Source organism: Mus musculus, chromosome 7 (genome assembly GCF_000001635.26).
Source record: "Mus musculus strain C57BL/6J chromosome 7, GRCm38.p6 C57BL/6J".
Classification (NCBI taxonomy): Eukaryota; Metazoa; Chordata; class Mammalia; order Rodentia; family Muridae; genus Mus; species Mus musculus.
The window spans coordinates 103,099,809-103,120,770 of record NC_000073.6 but is presented as its reverse complement, the minus strand read 5'-3'; positions in this window follow the sequence as shown (position 1 = coordinate 103,120,770).

The window sequence follows — 20,962 nt, the reverse complement described above, 5'->3', positions numbered from 1 at the left end:
AGATATAACTTTTATATAACCAATAAGTTTTACATTGCTATTTTTTACTCCAAGCTAAAACTAATATTTGTGAGATTTTCATATATATATATATGTGTGTGTGTGTGTGTGTGTGTGTGTGTGTGTTATTTATAAGCAATATTTTATACCTCTGGCTAGCATTACATAATTAATGTAAATACTCTAAATGAATTCTATCCCTATTGATTTAGAAATAATTGAAGTGTCTACACAAATTTAATATTCTGTAACTCACCAAAACAGAGAAACTAATTTAAATGTTTTAGGTAACTAATAAATGAGACTGCCTTAACACAATTGGTTTGAAATAACTGTTGTGCCTACTTAGTTGTCTGCAACAATTAAAATAGGGGCATAGTATTTTTTTTCTATTTAGTTGTCTTATTTATTAGTTGTAAGACAATAATGTACCAAATGGATTGTTTAAAAAGTAATAATCCTACCTAAAGACAAATGTATGGATATAAGATCAGTAAAAGTGATTGCTTAAGTTTATTACTTACCACTAAACATGCACACCAAACTTGATATCAAATCAAAAGCCCATGAACTTTTATTTTGTAATGTTTGTCCTACACATATACATTGTAAAAGCGGTTAATAGAGAATTACCCGGGATTATGGCTAAGTTTAGTGTTATAATTTACATAACTAAAATACTTTCTAAATTATTCTGGGTGTTTTGCAACCTTCAAATTATGCTGTCTTAAATGAACAGGTATTTGATAAATATGTAGAGAAGAACACATTCTACACTTTGTGTACTTTAAGCAACTTACCTTTTTATATAGTAGACCAAACTAAATAGTTGAAATGCATTTATACCTCACTGAAAAGCCATGATAAAAAGATTCACATGTCTCCATCAATTACAAAAGTATCAATAATGAATTTTCTAAGCTATTACAAAACTTTAGTTTGTGATGTTTCCTAATTATCTTTTTCCTATGTTTCTCTGTAAAAGAGTAGTTGTTGATGGTTAACAACTGTAACTATATGCAAAGGGAACTAAGCAAAAAATAGTAGAAATGCTCCGTAAAAACGTATACAAAGGGCCTGTGGGTATATCTCACTTAATGTTGTACTGTGTGGCATGTAAAAGCATGGGTTTGATCCTCTCTGTCTCAGTAACCTAATGTGTTAGTGTGCACTGGGTGGCGCTGCAATCCCACTCAGGAGGAGAAGCTGGAAACTGCATAGCAAATTCAAGGCCAGCATGAGTGGACATAGCCTGCTGCAAACACCAAAAAGAAGGGTGGGGAGAGGGTACAAAAGGGATTCCAGGGATGGTATCTGGGGCTGAGGGGAGAAAAGCAAAAGGGAGAAGAATTGTAATTTTAATATAATTAAAAACATTTTTGAACTCCCTGGGGCCTCCAGTCTCTTGAGGGTTAGAAGTACATCATCTCTGAATGAACACAGACCCAGCAGTCCTCTGCTGTATGTATGTTTGGGGCCTCATATCAGCTGGTGTATGCTGCCTGTTTGGTGGTCCAGAGTTTGAGAGATCTCCGGGTTCCAGATTAATTAAGACTGCTGGTCCTCCTACAGGATCACCTTTCTCCTCAGCTTCTTTCAGCCTTTCCCTAATTCAACAACAGGGATCAGCTGCTTCTGTCCATTGGTTGAGTGCAAATATCTGCATCTGACTTTCAGCTGTTCGTTGGGTCTTTCAGAGGGCAGTCATGATGGATTCCTTTTTGTGAGTGCTCCTTACCCTTAGTAATATTGTCAGGCCTTGGGGTCTCCCCTTGAGCTGGATCCCAGTTTGGGCCTGTCGCTGGACCTTCTTTTCCTCAGGCTCTTTTCCATTTCCATCCCTGCAGTTCTTTCATACAGGAACAATTATGGGTCAGAGTTTTGACTGTGGAATAGCAACTCCATCCCTCACTTGATACCCTGTCTTCCTGCTGGAGGTGGGCTCTATAAGTTCCCTCTCCCTTCAAGATGAAATGTCTGGCATTTCATCTAATATCCTTCCCTTTAAGTCCTGAGAGTCTCTTACCTTCCAGATCTCTGCTGTATTCTGGAGAGTCCCCCACCCCCACCCCGCACAACCTCCTACCTCCATATAGAGGTCAGGTGGGTGGAGAGTGGGGAACATACATGTGGAGACAGGGGGTGGGGAGGAGGTATAGGATGTGTAAGTCAGATGGTGGGTGGGAGGGGGAAATATAGAGCATAAAAAATTAATTTTAAAAATATTGTTAAGCAAGTCATGCTCCAATAAAATTAATAAATGTCAATGGAAAAAAAAACATTTTTGAAGTTAAAAAAAGCATGCAAGGAGAATATAATGTGTCTTAAAAAATGAAAAGAATGAAATATTTAATTTTGTTCAGGGAAGAATAAAATGGAATTTTTTTAAAAAAAAAAAATTATAATGCTTTGGTGTGTTCCAAAACAAGAAAGCAAAAGATTTGAAGGGATTTTTTTTGAAATATAGTAAATCTGTAAAACCAACTTTAGAAAAGAAATTTTAAGTGCTATTAAACTGACTTTATATTCCAATGGCTGACTTGATTAAAATTACCTGTTGGTTTGAAGTTGAGTAAGTTTTCTTTCTGGAAGGATAAGAAAATTCAGACTATGTTAGGGACAGAGAGCAGAGGGGGACTCACTCAAATCTGGAGGTATCATAAGTGAGAATCAAGCTCTTAGATCAGATCACATTCTTGAAAAGCTATTCAAAAATCAATTGATAGAATCAACATAGTGAACATGGCCATTTAACCAAAAGCAATCTACAGATTCAATGCAATTCTCATAAAAATTCCAACACAATTCAACTTCATATGGAAAACAGAAAACAAATCAAAGCGAACAAACCAGGACAGCTAAAACAATCCTCTACAAGAAAAGAACCTCTGGAGGAATCACCATCCCTGAATTCAAGCTGTACTACAGAGCAATAGTGATAAAAACCACATGGGACTGGTATAGAAGCAGACAGGTTCATCAATAAAAGACCCATAAATAAACTCCCACATCTATGGACACTTGAGTTTTGTCAAAAAATTCAAAATTATACAACAGAACAGGGAGAGCATCTTCAACAAATAGCGCTGGTCTAACAGGATATCTGTATGTAGAAAAATGCAAATAGGTCCATCCTGATTACCCTGCAAAAAATTCAAGTCCAATTGAATCAAAAAACTCAACATAAAACCAGATACACTAAATCAAGTAGAGAACGAAGTGGAGAATATCCTTGAACTCGTTAGAACAGGAGACCACTTCCTAAACAGAAAATCCATGGCTCAGGCACTAAGATCTGCTGATTTGTGTGTATTTAATAAATGGGACCTCAGGAAACTGAAAAGCTTATTTATGCAAAGGACACTGTCAACAAGACAAAATGACAGCCTACAGATTCGGAAAATATCTCACCAACCCTACATCTGACAGGAGGCTAATATTCAAAATATATAAAGAATCCAAGAGGTAAGACCCGAACAACCCAAATAACCCAATTAAAAATGGGTACAGAGCTAAATAGGAAAATCCTGCCTCTGACTAGGTCTAACTGAAGACTAATCGGAAACTTTCCTAGTGATGCCTTGGCACTCTATGAAGGGACTGCAACTATCCAGCCACAGTATTTTTATCCTGATTACACTTTATTAAAAGTTCGTATTTATTTTTATTTTTCCCTCTAATATACAACAATCAGCTTAGGCAATAATACCACCTATACTTCCAAAGAGGATTGAGGTTACAATCTGGCATTTCTCACATGATGACAATATCTCTAGTTTTTTCAGAGTCATGTTTTCCCTCATTCTTTGTGTAAGAATCAGCCCTGCTTCTCCAATCCAGTCCTGAATACTGGAACTGCACTTCCTCTGGGCCTGTTGGCTTTATTAAAGCAGTCTGCCCCCCTGGCAAGCAGAGCATTTACTTTTCTTACCTACAAAGAAAATAATTTCTATTAAAAATTCTAGCTTTATTAATTTCCTCACTCAGAAAGTCTTTTATTTTCTGCTTTGCAATTGAGCTTATGAAAATAGTCTAGACATTAGCACCAACATATGTAGCACACACAAATACACAAATGTGTGGGCACACATGCACACACACGAATACACACACACGCACGCACGCGCACACACATATACACAGAGCTAATGTTTTAGACACAATGGGAAATTTTCCCTTATTTCATGCCAAGACACTATCCTATGCAAATTCTTTCAAGTGAATGCAAATAGCATTTTCTTTAGTTTTCAGATGTTTCTATAACTAAGGTGGATCTTGTTTTATGTCTTGCTTCTGCTCTGAGTCGCTTTTATGTTGATTTTAATGTTTGGAAATTTTAGTTGCAGACCTGTCCATATTCTGAACTGAAGAATATGACAGACAGTAATATCCCTCTTTATAGGTGGTATGTGTGTGTGTGTGCAATTATTAGTCAATCAAATTATCCCATCACTTTTCATAAATACCATCCTTTAGAGGATTTTTATTTTATTTTTATTATTTCGCCATCATCATAGCTGTAGTCCTTGAAAACTGTTTTACAATAGCAAATATATCTAAGAATAGCTGAAAAAATATTAGAAGGTACATGATGATGTGTCTCTCATTGTTAACAAATTGACACTACTGCCTAAACTATAATTTACCTTATAATGATTTTGCTTTTGGAAGTATATGTAATGTATAATATATTAAAATTACATTTTTTACAATTAAAACAGCTGAGGTTTATGCATAAGATAACTGTGTCATCGGGAGATTTTAGTAAGCCACCATTAACCATTTTTCAAACAACCAATAGTTGGGTTTGTTTCTTTCTGACTAGATAGACTTTCCTGCTGTAGATAAGCCGTCTTGTCCGTCTGTTTCGTGTGTGTGTGTGTGTGTGTGTGTGTGTGTGTGTGTGTGTGTGTGTGTCTTCCTCTTTGTCTCCTTTCATTTACTATTTGTCTAATTGTCTCTCTTCTGTTTTCTATTGCTGTTCCTATTTTGGTCTTTATATAAACGTAAGTCTTTTCAGCTTGCAATTCTAGATTTTCATTTCTTCTTTGTCTTTGTCTCCACCTTTTCCCCTATATTTCTGTTTCACTTCTTACTATCTTCAGTTTAACCTACACCTGAGATGAGTTAAGTCTGCACTGATTTCAGATGCTTTGATTCAGGGAGATTTAAGTCTTCAGTTAGTCTTCTATCTATATAAATACTTCTCATTTCTCCTGGTGTGGAACATGAGGGATGGTTTCAGACTCTGATAGATTCCAAGGGGGGAAATGCTGCATCAACATTAATGTGAATAGAGTATACAACCAACCCTTAGAATACATTCCTACTGCCATCTATGATTCCTGGTCATTCCTTCACAAGCAATAAGTTTTAACATTAGTAGTATTAGAGAGGTATTCATGATGTGTTTATTTTTTTACTTTTAAATTATATTTTATAAATTTATTTGAATTGTAATTACATAATTTTCTTCATCATCTCATCTTTTCAACCATTTCCTCATTCTTTCACAAAATTTTGGCCTATTTTTCTTAATTATTACTGTTATGTATCTAGGTATACAAACTAAATTAATATATAACTATAACCTGCTGAGTCCATTTATTATGTATATGTTTTAGAGATGATGCTCAGTATTGAATAATGAATTAAGGTCCTCATCCCTAGGGAGGAATACTTTTCATTAATTAATCACTTATTGCTTGTCTATCTTTCTTCATCTAAGTCTGGAGTCTTTTTTTTTTCCATTTTTTTATTAGGTATTTAACTCATTTACATTTCCAATGCTATACCAAAAGTCCCCCATATCCACCCACCCCCACTCCCCTGCCCACCCACTCCCCCTTTTTGGCCCTGGTGTTCCCCTGTACTGGGGCATATAAAGTTTGCAAGACCAATGGGCCTCTCTTTCCAGTGATGGCCGACTAGGCCATCTTTTGATATATATGCAGCTAGAGTCAAGAGCTCCGGGGTACTGGTTAGTTCATAATGTTGTTCCACCTATAGGGTTGCAGATCCCTTTAGCTCCTTGGCTACTTTCTCTAGCTCCTCCATTGGGAGCCCTATGATCCATCCATTAGCTGACTGTGAGCATCCACTTCTGTGTTTGCTAGGCCCCGGCATAGTCTCACAAAAGACAGCTACATCTGGGTCCTTTCAATAAAATCTTGCTAGTGTATGCAATGGTGTCAGAGTTTGGATGCTGATTATGGGGTGGATCCCTGGATATGGCAGTCTCTACATGGTCCATCCTTTCATCTCAGCTCCAAACTTTGGCTCTGTAACTCCTTCCATGGGTGTTTTGTTCCCAAATCTAAGGAGGGGCATAGTGTCCACACTTCAGTCTTCATTCTTCTTGAGTTTCATGTGTTTAACAAATTATATCTTATATCTTGGGTATCCTAGGTTTGGGGCTAATATCCACTTATCAGTGAATACATATTGTGTGAGTTTCTTTGTGAATGTGTTACCTCACTCAGGATGATGCCCTCCAGGTCCATCCATTTGGCTAGGAACTTCATAAATTCATTCTTTTTAATAGCTGAGTAGTACTCCATTGTGTAGATGTACCACATTTTCTGTATCCATTCCTCTGTTGAGGGGCATCTAGGTTCTTTCCAGCTTCTGGCTATTATAAATAAGGCTGCTATGAACATAGTGGAGCATGTGTCCTTCTTACCTGTTGGGGCATCTTCTGGATATATGCCCAGGAGAGGTATTGCTGGATCCTCCGGTAGTACTATGTCCAGTTTTCTGAGGAACCGCCAGACTGATTTCCAGAGTGGTTGTACAAGCCTGCACTCCCACCAACAATGGAGGAGTGTTCCTCTTTCTCCACATCCACGCCAGCATCTGCTGTCACCTGAATTTTTGATCTTAGCCATTCTGACTGGTGTGAGGTGGAATCTCAGGGTTGTTTTGATTTGCATTTCCCTGATGATTAAGGATGTTGAACATTTTTTCAAGTGCTTCTTTGCCATTCGGTATTCGTCAGGTGAGAATTCTTTGTTCAGTTCTGAGCCCCATTTTTTAATGGGGTTATTTGATTTTCTGAAGTCCACCTTCTTGAGTTCTTTATATATGTTGGATATTAGTCCCCTATCTGATTTAGGATAGGTAAAGATCCTTTCCCAATCTGTTGGTGGTCTTTTTGTCTTATTGACGGTGTCTTTTGCCTTGCAGAAACTTTGGAGTTTCATTAGGTCCCATTTGTCAATTCTCGATCTTACAGCACAAGCCATTGCTGTTCTGTTCAGGAATTTTTCCCCTGTGCCCATATCTTCAAGGCTTTTCCCCACTTTCTCCTCTATAAGTTTCAGTGTCTCTGGTTTTATGTGAAGTTCCTTGATCCACTTAGATTTGACCTTAGTACAAGGAGATAAGTATGGATCGATTCGCATTCTTCTACACGATAACAACCAGTTGTGCCAGCACCAATTGTTGAAAATGCTGTCTTTCTTCCACTGGATGGTTTTAGCTCCCTTGTCGAAGATCAAGTAACCATAGGTGTGTGGGTTCATTTCTGGGTCTTCAATTCTATTCCATTGGTCTACTTGTCTGTCTCTATACCAGTACCATGCAGTTTTTATCACAATTGCTCTGTAGTAAAGCTTTAGGTCTGGCATGGTGATTCCGCCAGAAGTTCTTTTATCCTTGAGAAGACTTTTTGCTATCCTAGGTTTTTTGTTATTCCAGACAAATTTGCAAATTGCTCCTTCCAATTCGTTGAAGAATTGAGTTGGAATTTTGATGGGGATTGCATTGAATCTGTAGATTGCTTTTGGCAAGATAGCCATTTTTACAATGTTGATCCTGCCAATCCATGAGCATGGGAGATCTTTCCATCTTCTGAGATCTTCCTTAATTTCTTTCTTCAGAGATTTGAAGTTTTTATCATACAGATCTTTCACTTCCTTAGTTAGAGTCACGCCAAGATATTTTATATTATTTGTGACTATTGAGAAGGGTGTTGTTTCCCGAATTTCTTTCTCAGCCTGTTTATTCTTTGTATAGAGAAAGGCCATTGACTTGTTTGAGTTTATTTTATATCCAGCTACTTCACCGAAGCTGTTTATCAGGTTTAGGAGTTCTCTGGTAGAATTTTTAGGGTCACTTATATATACTATCATATCATCTGCAAAAAGTGATATTTTGACTTCCTCTTTTCCAATTTGTATCCCCTTGATCTCCTGTTGTTGTCGAATTGCTCTGGCTAATACTTCAAGTACTATGTTGAAAAGGTAGGGAGAAAGTGGGCAGCCTTGTCTAGTCCCTGATTTTAGTGGGATTGCTTCCAGCTTCTCTCCATTTACTTTGATGTTGGCTACTGGTTTGCTGTAGATTGCTTTTATCATGTTTAGGTATGGGCCTTGAATTCCTGATCTTTCCAAAACTTTTATCATGAATGGGTGTTGGATCTTGTCAAATGCTTTTTCTGCATCTAACGAGATGATCATGTGGTTTTTGTCTTTGAGTTTGTTTATATAATGGATTACATTGATGGATTTTCGTATATTAAACCATCCCTGCATTCCTGGAATAAAACCTACTTGGTCAGGATGGATGATTGCTTTAATGTGTTCTTGGATTCGGTTAGCAAGAATTTTATTGAGGATTTTTGCATCGATATTCATAAGAGAAATTGGTCTGAAGTTCTCTATCTTTGTTGGATCTTTCTTTTTTTTTTTTTTTTTTAATTAGGTATTTAGCTCATTTACATTTCCAATGCTATACCAAAAGTCCCCCTTACCCACCCACCCCCCACTCCCCTACCCACCCACTCCCCCCCTTTGGCCCTGGCGTTCCCCTGTACTGGGGCACACAAAGTCTGCGTGTCCAATGGGCCTCTCTTTCCAGTGATGGCCGACTAGGCCATCTTTTGATACATATGCAGCTAGAGTCAAGAGCTCAGGGGTACTGGTTAGTTCATAATGTTGTTCCAGCTATAGGGTTGAAGATCCCTTTAGCTCCTTGGGTACTTTCTCTAGCTCCTCCATTGGGAGCCCTGTGATCCATCCATTAGCTGACTGTGAGCATCCACTTCTGTGTTTGCTAGGCCCCGGCATAGTCTCACAAGAGACAGCTACATCTGGGTCCTTTCAGTAAAATCTTGCTAGTGTATGCAATGGTGTCAGCATTTGGAAGCTGATTATGGGGTGGATCCCTGGATATGGCAGTCTCTACATGGTCCATCCTTTCATCTCAGCTCCATACTTTGTTTCTGTAACTCCTTCCATGGGTGTTTTGTTCCCACTTCTAAGGAGGGGCATAGTGTCCACACTTCAGTCTTCATTTTTCTTGAGTTTCATGTGTTTAGGAAATTGTATCTTATATCGTGGGTATCCTAGGTTTTGGGCTAGTATCCACTTATCAGTGAGTACATGTTGTGTGAGTTCCTTTGTGATTGTGTTACCTCACTCAGGATGATGCTCTCCAGGTCCATCCATTTGGCTAGGAATTTCATAAATTCATTCTTTTTAATAGCTGAGTAGTACTCCATTGTGTAGATGTACCACATTTTCTGTATCCATTCCTCTGTTGAGGGGCATCTGGGTTCTTTCCAGTTTCTGGCTATTATAAATAAGGCTGCTATGAACATAGAGGAGCATGTGTCCTTCTTACCAGTTGGGGCTTCTTCTGGATATATGCCCAGGAGAGGTATTGCTGGATCCTCCGGTAGTACTATGTCCAATTTTCTGAGGAACCGCCAGACTGATTTCCAGAGTGGTTGTACAAGCCTGCAATCCCACCAACAATGGAGGAGTGTTCCTCTTTCTCCACATCCTCGCCAGCATCTGCTGTCACCTGAATTTTTGATCTTAGCCATTCTGACTGGTGTGAGGTGGAATCTCAGGGTTGTTTTGATTTGCATTTCCCTGATGATTAAGGATGTTGAACATTTTTTCAGGTGCTTCTCTGCCATTCGGTATTCCTCAGGTGAGAATTCTTTGTTCAGTTCTGAGCCCCATTTTTTAAGGGGGTTATTTGATTTTCTGAGGTCCACCTTCTTGAGTTCTTTATATATGTTGGATATTAGTCCCCTATCTGATTTAGGATAGGTAAAGATCCTTTCCCAGTCTGTTGGTGGTCTTTTTGTCTTATAGACAGTGTCTTTTGCCTTGCAGAAACTTTGGAGTTTCATTAGGTCCCATTTGTCAATTCTCGATCTTACAGCACAAGCCATTGCTGTTCTGTTCAGGAATTTTTCCCCTGTGCCCATATCTTCAAGGCTTTTCCCCACTTTCTCCTCTATAAGTTTCAGTGTCTCTGGTTTTATGTGAAGTTCCTTGATCCACTTAGATTTGACCTTAGTACAAGGAGATAAGTATGGATCGATTCGCATTCTTCTACATGATAACAACCAGTTGTTTCAGCACCAATTGTTGAAAATGCTGTCTTTCTTCCACTGGATGGTTTTGGCTCCCTTGTCGAAGATCAAGTGACCATAGGTGTGTGGGTTCATTTCTGGGTCTTCAATTCTATTCCATTGGTCCACTTGTCTGTCTCTATACCAGTACCATGCAGTTTTTATCACAATTGCTCTGTAGTAAAGCTTTAGGTCAGGCATGGTGATTCCACCAGAGGTTCTTTTATCCTTGAGAAGAGTTTTTGCTATCCTCGGTTTTTTGTTATTCCAGATGAATTTGCAAATTGCTCCTTCTAATTCGTTGAAGAATTGAGTTGGAATTTTAATGGGGATTGCATTGAATCTGTAGATTGCTTTTGGCAAGATAGCCATTTTTACAATGTTGGTCCTGCCAATCCATGAGCATGGGAGATCTTTCCATCTTCTGAGATCTTCTTTAATTTCTTTCTTCAGGGACTTGAAGTTTTTATCATACAGATCTTTCACTTCCTTCGTTAGAGTCACGCCGAGATATTTTATATTATTTGTGACTATTGAGAAGGGTGTTGTTTCCCTAATTTCTTTCTCAGCCTGTTTATTCTTTGTGTAGAGAAAGGCCATTGACTTGTTTGAGTTAATTTTATATCCAGCTACTTCACCGAAGCTGTTTATCAGGTTTAGGAGTTCTCTGTTGGAATTTTTAGGGTCACTTATATATACTATCATATCATCTGCAAAAAGTGATATTTTGACTTCCTCTTTTCCAATTTGTATCCCCTTGATCTCCTTTTGTTGTCGAATTGCTCTGGCTAATACTTCAAGTACTATGTTGAAAAGGTAGGGAGAAAGTGGGCAGCCTTGTCTAGTCCCTGATTTTAGTGGGATTGCTTCCAGCTTCTCTCCATTTACTTTGATGTTGGCTACTGGTTTGCTGTAGATTGCTTTTATCATGTTTAGGTATTGGCCTTGAATTCCTGATCTTTCCAGAACTTTTATCATGAATGGGTGTTGGATCTTGTCAAATGCTTTTTCTGCATCTAACGAGATGATCATGTGGTTTTTGTCTTTGAGTTTGTTTATATAATGGATTACATTGATGGATTTTCGTATATTAAACCATCCCTGCATCCCTGGAATAAAACCTACTTGGTCAGGATGGATGATTGCTTTAATGTGTTCTTGGATTCGGTTAGCGAGAATTTTATTAAGAATTTTTGCATCGATGTTCATAAGAGAAATTGGTCTGAAGTTCTCTATCTTTGTTGGATCTTTCTGTGGTTTAGGTATCAGAGTAATAGTGGCTTCATAAAATGAGTTGGGTAGAATACCTTCTACTTCTATCTTGTGAAAAAGTTTGTGCAGAACTGGAGTTAGATCTTCTTTGAAGGTCTGATAGAACTCTGCACTAAACCCGTCTGGTCCTGGGCTTTTTTTGGCTGGGAGACTATTAATAACTGCTTCTATTTCTTTAGGGGATATGGGACTGTTTAGAAGGTCAACTTGATCCTGATTCAACTTTGGTACCTGGTATCTGTCCAGAAATTTGTCCATTTCGTCCAGGTTTTCCAGTTTTGTTGAGTATAGCCTTTTGTAGAAGGATCTGATGGTGTTTTGGATTTCTTCAGGATCTGTTGTTATGTCTCCCTTTTCATTTCTGATTTTGTTAATTAGCATTTTGTCCCTGTGCCCTTTAGTGAGTCTAGCTAAGGGTTTATCTATCTTGTTGATTTTCTCAAAGAACCAACTCCTCGTTTGGTTAATTCTTTGAATAGTTCTTCTTGTTTCCACTTGGTTGATTTCACCCCTGAGTTTGATTATTTCCTGCCGTCTACTCCTCTTGGGTGAATTTGCTTCCTTTTTTTCTAGAGTTTTTAGATGTGTTGTCAAGCTGCTAGTATGTGCTCTCTCCCGTTTTTTCTTGAAGGCACTCATAGCTATGAGTTTCCCTCTTAGAAATGCTTTCATTGTGTCCCAAAGGTTTGGGTACGTTGTGGCTTCATTTTCATTAAACTCTAAAAAGTCTTTAATTTCTTTCTTTATTCCTTCCTTGACCAAGGTATCATTGAGAAGAGTGTTGTTCAGTTTCCATGTGAATGTTGGCTTTCTGTTATTTATTTTGTTATTGAAGATCAGCCTTAGTGCATGGTGATCTGATAGGATACATGGGACAATTTCAATATTTTTGAATCTGTTGAGGCCTGATTTGTGACCTATTATGTGGTCAATTTTGGAGAAGGTACCATGAGGTGCTGAGAAGATGGTATATCCTTTTGTTTTAGGATAAAATGTTCTGTAGATATCTGTCAGATCCATTTGTTTCATCACTTCTGTTAGTTTCAGTGTGTCCCTGTTTAGTTTCTGTTTCCATGATCTGTCCATTGGTGAAAGTGGTGTGTTGAAGTCTCCCACTATTATTGTGTGAGGCGCAATGTGTGCTTTGAGCTTTACTAAAGTTTCTTTAGTGAATGTGGCTGCTCTTGTATTTGGAGCATAGATATTCAGAATTGAGAGTTCCTCTTGGAGGATTTTACCTTTGATGAGAATGAAGTGTCCCTCCTTGTCTTTTTTGATGACTTTGGGTTGGAAGTCAATCTTATCAGATATTCGGATGGCTACTCCTGCTTGTTTCTTCATACCATTTGCTTGGAAAATTGTTTTCCAGCCTTTCATTCTGAGGTAGTGTCTATCTTTTTCTTTGAGATGAGTTTCCTGTAAGCAGCAAAATGTTGGGTCTTGTTTGTGTAGCCAGTTTGTTAGTCTATGTCTTTTTATTGGCGAGTTGAGACCATTGATGTTAAGAGATATTAAGGAAAAGTAATTGTTGCTTCCTGTTATTTTAGTTGTTAAAGGTGGCATTCTGTTCTTGTGGCTGTCTTCTTTTAGGTTTGTTGAGGGATTACCTTCTTGTTTTTTCTAGGGCGTTGTTCCCGTTCTTGTATTGGTTTTTTTTCTGTTATTATCCTTTGAAGGGCTGGATTCGTGGAGAGATAATGCGTGAATTTGGTTTTGTCGTGGAATACTTTGGTTTCTCCCTCTATGATAATTGAGAGTTTGGCTGGGTATAGTAGCCTGGGCTGCAGTTTGTGTTCTCTTAGTGTCTGTATAACATCTGTCCAGGCTCTTCTGGCTTTCATAGTCTCTGGTGAAAAATCTGGTGTAATTCTGATAGGCTTGCCTTTATATGTTACTTGACCTTTTTCCCTTACTGCTTTTAGTATTCTATCTTTATTTAGTGCATTTGATGTTCTGATTATTATGTGTCGGGAGGAATTTCTTTTCTGGTCCAGTCTATTTGGAGTTCTGTAGGCTTCTTGTATGTTCATATGCATCTCATTCTTTAGATTTGGGAAGTTTTCTTCAATAATTTTGTTGAAGATGTTTGCTGGACCTTTGAGTTGAAAATCTTCATTCTCATCCACTCCTATTATCCGTACGTTTGGTCTTCTTATTGTGTCCTGGATTTCCTGGATATTTTGAGTTAGGATCTTTTTGCATTTTCCATTTTCTTTGATTGTTGTGCCGATGTTCTCTATGGAATCTTCTGCACCTGAGATTCTCTCTTCCATCTCTTGTATTCTGTTGCTGATGCTCAAATCTGTGGTTCCAGATTTCTTTCCTAGGGTTTCTATCTCTAGTGTTGCCTCGCTTTGAGTTTTCTTTATTGTGTCTACTTCCCTTTTTAGGTCTAGTATGGTTTTGTTCATTTCCATCACCTGTTTGTATGTTTTTTCCTCTTTTTCTGTAAGGACTTCTACCTGTTTGATTGTGTTTTCCTGTTTTTCTTTAAGGACTTGTAACTCTTTAGCAGTGTTCTCCTGTATTTCTTTAAGTGATTTATTAAAGTCCTTCTTGATGTCCTCTACCATCATCATGAGATATGCTTTTAAATCTAGGTCTAGGTTCTCAGGTGTGTTGGGGTTCCCTGGACTGGGCGAAGTGGGTGTGCTGGGTTCTGGTGATGGTGAGTGGTCTTGGTTCCTGTTAGTAAGATTCCTCCGTTTACCTTTCGCCATCTGGTAATCTCTGGAGTTAGTAGTTATAGTTGACTCTGTTTAGAGATTGTTCTTCTGGTGATTCTGTTACCGTCTATCAGCAGACCTGGGAGACAGATTCTCTCCTCTGAGTTTCAGTGCTCAGAGCACTCTCTGCTGGCAAGCTCTCTTACAGGGAAGGTGCGCAGATATCTTGTATTTGGACCTCCTACTGGCCGAAGAAGAAGGCCCAAAACAGGACCTTTCTCAGACAGTGTGTTGCTTTGGCAGTTCCCAGGTGGTACAGACTCTCACCTAAGCAGACTAAATTCCTAAGTTCCTTGGAGTCCCGGGACCACGATGGCGACCGCTGCTGCTGTGGCTTAGGCCGCCTCCCCAGCCGGGTGGGCACCTGTCCTCCGGTCCGGAAGGTGGCCGGCTGTCCCCGGCCCACACAGGGTGCTGCCTCAGCGCCTCTGTGCTTCTGCCTGTTTCAGAAGCTGTCAGGTTCTCTGGCGCACCCTCTCACCTGTTCAGACTAATTTCCTAAGTTCGGCGGGTCCCGGACCAAGATGGCGACCGCTGCTGCTGTGGCTTAGGCCGCCTCCCCAGCTGGGTGGGCACCTGTCCTCCGGTCCGGAAGGTGGCCGGCTGTCCCCGGCCCACACAGGGTGCTGCCTCAGCGCCTCTGTGCTTCCGCCTGTTCCAGAAGCTGTCAGGTTCTCTGGCGCACCCTCTCACCTGTTCAGACTAATTTCCTAAGTTCGGCAGGTCCCGGACCAAGATGGCGACCGCTGCTGCTGTGGCTTAGGCCGCCTCCCCAGCTGGGTGGGCACCTGTCCTCCGGTCCGGAAGGTGGCCGGCTGTCCCCGGCCCACACAGGGTGCTGCCTCAGCGCCTCTGTGCTTCTGCCTGTTCCAGAAGCTGTCAGGTTCTCTGGCGCACCCTCTCACCTGTTCAGACTAATTTCCTAAGTTCGGTGGGTCTCGGACCAAGATGGCGACCGCTGCTGCTGTGGCTTAGGCCGCCTCCCCAGCCGGGCGGGCACCTGTCCTCCGGTCCGGAAGGTGGCCGGCTGTCCCCGGCCCACAAAGGGTGCTGCCTCAGCGCCTCTGTGCTTCCGCCTGTTCCAGAAGCTGTCAGGTTCTCTGGCGCACCCTCTCACCTGTTCAGACTAATTTCCTAAGTTTGGCGGGTCCCGGACCAAGATGGCGACCGCTGCTGCTGTGGCTTAGGCCGCCTCCCCAGCTGGGTGGGCACCTGTCCTCCGGTCCGGAAGGTGGCCGGCTGTCCCCGGCCCACACAGGGTGCTGCCTCAGCGCCTCTGTGCTTCTGCCTGTTCCAGAAGCTGTCAGGTTCTCTGGCGCACCCTCTCACCTGTTCAGACTAATTTCCTAAGTTCGGCGGGTCTCGGACCAAGATCTTGTTGGATCTTTCTGTGGTTTAGGTATCAGAGTAATAGTGGCTTCATAAAATGAGTTGGGTAGAGTACCTTCTACTTCTATTTTGTGAAATAGTTTGTGCAGAATTGGAATTAGATCTTCTTTGAAGGTCTGATAGAACTCTGCACTAAACCCATCTGGTCCTGGGCTTGTTTTGGTTGGGAGACTATTAATAACTGCTTCTATTTCTTTAGGTGATATGGGACTGTTTAGATGGTCAACTTGATCCTGATTCAACTTTGGTACCTGGTATCTGTCCAGAAATTTGTCCATTTCATCCAGGTTTTCCAGTTTTGTTGAGTATAGCCTTTTGTAGAAGGATCTGATGGTGTTTTGGATTTCTTCAGGATCTGTTGTTATGTCTCCCTTTTCATTTCTGATTTTGTTAATTAGGATTTTGTCCCTGTGCCCTTTAGTGAGTCTAGCTAAGGGTTTATCTATCTTGTTGATTTTCTCAAAGAACCAACTCCTCGTTTGGTTAATTCTTTGAATAGTTCTTCTTGTTTCCACTTGGTTGATTTCACCCCTGAGTTTGATTATTTCCTGCCGTCTACTCCTCTTGGGTGAATTTGCTTCCTTTTTTTCTAGGGCATTTAGATGTGTTGTCAAGCTGCTAGTATGTGCTGTCTCCCGTTTCTTCTTGGAGGCACTCAGAGCTATGAGTTTCCCTCTTAGAAATGCTTTCATTGTGTCCCATAGGTTTGGTTACGTTGTGGCTTCATTTTCATTAAACTCTAAAAAGTCTTTAATATCTTTCTTTATTCCTTCCTTGACCAAGGTATCATTGAGAAGAGTGTTATTCAGTTTCCACGTGAATGTTGGCTTTCCATTATTTATGTTGTTATTGAAGATCAGTCTTAGGCCATGGTGGTCTGATAGGATACATGGGACAATTTCAATATTTTTGTATCTATTGAGGCCTGTTTTGTGACCAATTATATGGTCAATTTTGGAGAAGGTCCCGTGAGGTGCTGAGAAGAAGGTATATCCTTTTGTTTTAGGATAAAATGTTCTGTAGATATCTGTCAGGTCCATTTGTTTCATAACTTCTGTTAGTTTCACTGTGTCCCTGTTTAGTTTCTGTTTCCACGATCTGTCCTTTGAAGAAAGTGGTATGTTGAAGTCTCCCACTATTATTGTGTGAGGTGCAATGTATGCTTTGAGCTTTACTAAAGTGTCTCTAATGAATGTGGCTGCCCTTGCATTTGGTGCGTAGATATTCAGAATTGAGAGTTCCTCTTGGAGGATTTTACCTTTGATGAGTATGAAGTGTCCCTCCTTGTCTTTTTTGATAACTTTGGGTTGGAAGTCGATTTTATCCGATATTAAAATGGCTACTCCAGCTTGTTTCTTCAGTCCATTTGCTTGGAAAATTGTTTTCCAGCCTTTCACTCTGAGGTAGTGTCTGTCTTTTTCCCTGAGATGGGTTTCCTGTAAGCAGCAGAATGTTGGGTCCTGTTTGTGAAGCCAGTCTGTTAGTCTATGTCTTTTTATTGGCGAATTGAGTCCATTGATATTAAGAGATATTAAGGAAAAGTAATTGTTGCTTCCTTTTATTTTTTTTCTTAGAGTTGGCATTCTGTTCTTGTGGCTGTCTTCTTTTTGGTTTGTTGAATGATTACTTTCTTAGTTGTTCTAGGGCGTGATTTCTGTCCTTGTATTGCTTCTTTTCTGTTATTATCCTTTGAAGGGCTGGATTCGTGGAAAGATATTGTGTGAATTTGGTTTTGTCGTGGAATACTTTGGTTTCTTCATCTATGGTAATTGAGAGTTTGGCCGGGTATAGTAGCCTGGGCTGGCATTTGTGTTCTCTTAGTGTCTGTATCACATCTGTCCAGGCTCTTCTGGCTTTCATAGTCTCTGGTGAAAAGTCTGGTGTAATTCTGATAGGCCTTCCTTTATATGTTACTTGACCTTTCTCCCTTACTGCTTTTAATATTCTATCTTTATTTAGTGCATTTGTTGTTCTGATTATTATGTGTCAGGAGGAATTTCTTTTCTGGTCCAGTCTATTTGGAGTTCTGTAGGCTTCTTGTATGATCATGGGCATCTCTTTTTTTATGTTTGGGAAGTTTTCTTCTATTATTTTGTTGAAGATATTAGCTGGCCCTTTAAGTTGAAAATCTTCATTCTCATCAATTCCTATTATCCGTAGGTTTGGTCTTCTCATTGTGTCCTGGATAACCTGGATGTTTTGAGTTAGGATCCTTTTGCATTTTGTATTTTCTTTGACTGTTGTGTCGATGTTCTCTATGGAATCTTCTGCACCTGAGATTCTCTCTTCCATTTCTTGTATTCTTTTGCTGATGCTCGCATCTATGGTTCCAGATCTCTTTCCTAGGGTTTCTATCTCCAGCGTTGCCTCGCTTTGGGTTTTCTTTATTGTGTCTACTTCCCCTTTTAGTTCTAGTATGGTTTTGTTCATTTCCATCACCTGTTTGGATGTGTTTTCCTGTTTTTCTTTAATGATTTCTACCTGTTTGGCTGTGTTTTCCTGCTTTTCTTTAAGGGCCTGTAACTCTTTAGCAGTGTTCTCCTGTAATTCTTTAAGTGACTTATGAAAGTCCTTCTTGATGTCCTCCATCATCATCATGAGAAATGTTTTTAAATCTGGGTCTAGATTTTCGGTTGTGTTGGGGTGCCCAGGACTAGGTGGGGTGGGAGTGCTGCGTTCTGATGATGGTGAGTGGTCTTGATTTCTGTTAGTAGGATTCTTACGTTTGCCTTTCGCCATCTGGTAATCTCTGAAGCTAGCTGTTTTAGTTGTCACTGTTAAGAGCTTGTTCTTCAGGTGACTCTGTTAGCCTCTATGAGCAGACCTGGAGGGTAGCACTCTCCTTAGTTTCAGTGGGCAGAGTATTCTCTGCAGGCAAGCTCTCTTCTTGCAAGGCAGGTACCCAGATATCTGGTGTTCGAACCAGACTCCTGGCAGAAGTTGTGTTCCACTCACTAGAGGTCTTTGGATCACGTGTGGAATCCTGTGTGGGCCCTTGCGGGTGTCAGGCGACTCAGCTGGCAAGGTAGCCCGGGGCTCGAGTGGAGTGGAAGGGGTTTGTGCCCCAGATCAAGCCCGGGTAGCCTGCTTCCCTATGTACTGCAGTCTCAAGTTCCGCGTGATTGGATTGGGGCAGGCGCTGTGTTCCACTCCCCAGAGGTCTCAGGGTCCCGTGGGGAGTCCCGTGTGGGCCCTTGCGGGTGTTGGGCAAGACTCTGCTGGCAAGGTAGCCCGGGGCTCGAGTCTCGAGTCGAGCGGAAGGGACTTGTGCCCCAGATCAGGCCCGGGTAGCCTGCTTCCCTATGTACTGCAGTCTCAAGTTCTGCGTGATTGGATTGGGGCAGGCGCTGTGTTCCACTCACCAGAGGTCTTAGGATCCCGTGGGGAGTCCCGTGTGGGCCCTTGCGGGTGTTGGGCAAGACTCTGCTGGCAAGGAAGCCCGGGGCTCGAGTCTCGAGTCGAGGGGAAGGGACTTGTGCCCCAGATCAGGCCCGGGTAGCCTGCTTCCCTATGTACCGCAGTCTCAAGTTCCGCAAGATTGGATTGGGGCAGGCGCTGTGTTCCACTCATCAGAGGTCTTAGGGTCCCGTGGGGAGTCCCGTGTGGGCCCTTGCGGGTGTTGGGCAAGACTCTGCTGGCAATGAAGCCCGGGGCTCGAGTCGAGGGGAAGGGACTTGTGCCCCAGATCAGGCCCGGGTAGCCTGCTTCCCTATGTACCGCAGTCTCAAGTTCCGTGCGATTGGATTGGGGCAGGCGCTGTGTTCCACTCACCAGAGGTCTTAGGGTCCCGTGGGGAGTCCTGTGTGGGCCCTTGCGGGTGTTGGGCAAGACTCTGCTGTCAAGGTAGCCCGGGGCTGGGGCTCGAGTCTCGAGTCGAGGGGAAGGGACTTGTGCCCCAGATCAGGCCCGGGTAGACTGCTTCCCTATGTACCGCAGTCTCAAGTTCCGCGCGATTGGATTGGGGCAGGCGCTGTGTTCCACTCACCAGAGGTCTTAGGATCCCGTGGGGAGTCCCGTGTGGGCCCTTGCGGGTGTTGGGCAAGACTCTGCTGGCAAGGAAGCCCGGGGCTCGAGTCGAGCGGAAGGGACTTGTGTCGTCTGGAGTCTTTGTATAGATATAGGTCTTCATCTAGAAGTCCTCACTGGGATGCCAATTGGTGTTGATCGTTATTCAGGTCTTGTTTGGGGAGACATACTTTTGAGATTTACAGTAGGTCCCTCATCCTATCTAGAAGATATAAAATTGCAGAAGAATTCCTGAACCTCTGACTCTAATAAAGAACCAAGATACACAAAACAACAAAACAGACTTATAAAGTTGTATCTCTCTGTATCTCTGTCTCTGTCTCCATCTCTGTCACCCTCTTCCTCTTCCTCTCCCACTCTCCCTCTCTCCCTCCCCCTCCTCCTCTGCCCCCTCCCCCCCCCCATTCCCTCTGGTTCTCACTCTGTGTATAACAAATATAATAAAAGAAAAAAATGTTCATCATCCTTAATCATCAGGGAAATGCAAATCAAAACAACCCTGAGATTCCACCTCACACCAGTAAGAATGGCTAAGATCAAAAATCCAGGTGACAGCAGATGCTGGCTAGGATGTGGAGAAAGAGGAACACTCCTCCATTGCTGGTGGGATTGCAAGCTTGTACAACCACTCTGGAAATCAGTCTGGCGGTTCCTCAGAAAATTGGACATAGTACTACCGGAAGATACAGCAATACCTCTCCTGGGCATATACTCAGAAGATGTTCCAACTGGTAAGAAGGACACATGCTCTACTATGTTCATAGTAGCCCTATTTATAATAGCCAGAAGCTGGAAAGAACCCAGATGTCCCTCAACAGAGGAATGGATACAGAAAATGTGGTATATTTACACAATGGAGTACTACTCAGCTATTAAAAACAATGAATTTATGAAATTCTTAGGCAAAAGGATGTATCTGGAGGATATCGTCCTGAGTGAGGCAACCCAATCACAAAAGAAGTCACTTGATATACACTCACTGATAAGTGGATATTAGCCCAGAAACTTAGAATACCCAAGATACAATTTGCAAAACATAAAAAAATCAAGAAGAAGGAAGACCAACATGTGGATACTTCATTCGTCCCTAAGATAGGGAACAGAATACCCATGGAAGGAGTTACAGAGACAAAGTTTGGAGCTAAGACAAAAGGATGGACCATCCAGAGACTACCCCACC